Here is a 677-nt window from a genome sequence, read left to right on the forward strand (position 1 = left end):
CTAAATAAATAAAAGTGACCAAGCCCCCTTTTTATTCTGAGAATTTTGAAGATGAGGAGCCCATTCACCTCGAGCGGTGGAGGAGCCTTCCTCTTCAGATGAAGCAGAAAACCACAAAAACCAGGGGACGGTCAGTTAAATTAAAAGGTGGAAACTGAGAAAAGGAAATACTTTTTCACACTACATGCAATTAGCCCGTGGAACTCATTGCCACAGGAAGGTGCCACAAGAATTTAGCTAGGTTCAAAAAGAGATTGAACGTTTATATGGATAACAAGAATATCCAGAGTTATCACAATTAATGCTAACAAAAATTTTGGAAGGGATAAGTTTTCAACTAGCAATAATCATGCCTCGGATTAACCTCATTGGCTATGATACAACTTGAGGGTGTAAACCAATCTGTAACTATTAGAGAGCAGGATGAGGGACTTTTTCAGAAATCATATCACATCTTCACCTCCTGTATTTGTGTGTGTGGGGGGGCAGATTATCCCACAGCTGCCCATTGTGGGGTTCTCGCACCTTCTTCTGAAACATCTGGTACTGGCTGCTGACAGAAACAGATACTGGACTAGACGGACCTTGGATCAGATCCAGTATGGCGATTCTTATGTTCCTAGTGACTAATTCAGGACACTCTGATATCAAAGCCATTGCTTGAGCGTTAATCTAAA

General features: G+C 41.4%; 1 non-coding gene across 1 annotated transcript; it reads right to left on the bottom strand.

Moving 5' to 3' along the window:
- Positions 1-258: 258 nt before the first annotated feature.
- Positions 259-392, bottom strand: LOC128833256 (U4 spliceosomal RNA). Its single transcript, XR_008444157.1, has one exon. It is a non-coding gene; the product is annotated as a U4 spliceosomal RNA (small nuclear RNA).
- Positions 393-677: the final 285 nt, after the last annotated feature.

Source organism: Malaclemys terrapin, chromosome 2 (genome assembly GCF_027887155.1).
Source record: "Malaclemys terrapin pileata isolate rMalTer1 chromosome 2, rMalTer1.hap1, whole genome shotgun sequence".
NCBI classification, from domain to species: domain Eukaryota; kingdom Metazoa; phylum Chordata; order Testudines; family Emydidae; genus Malaclemys; species Malaclemys terrapin.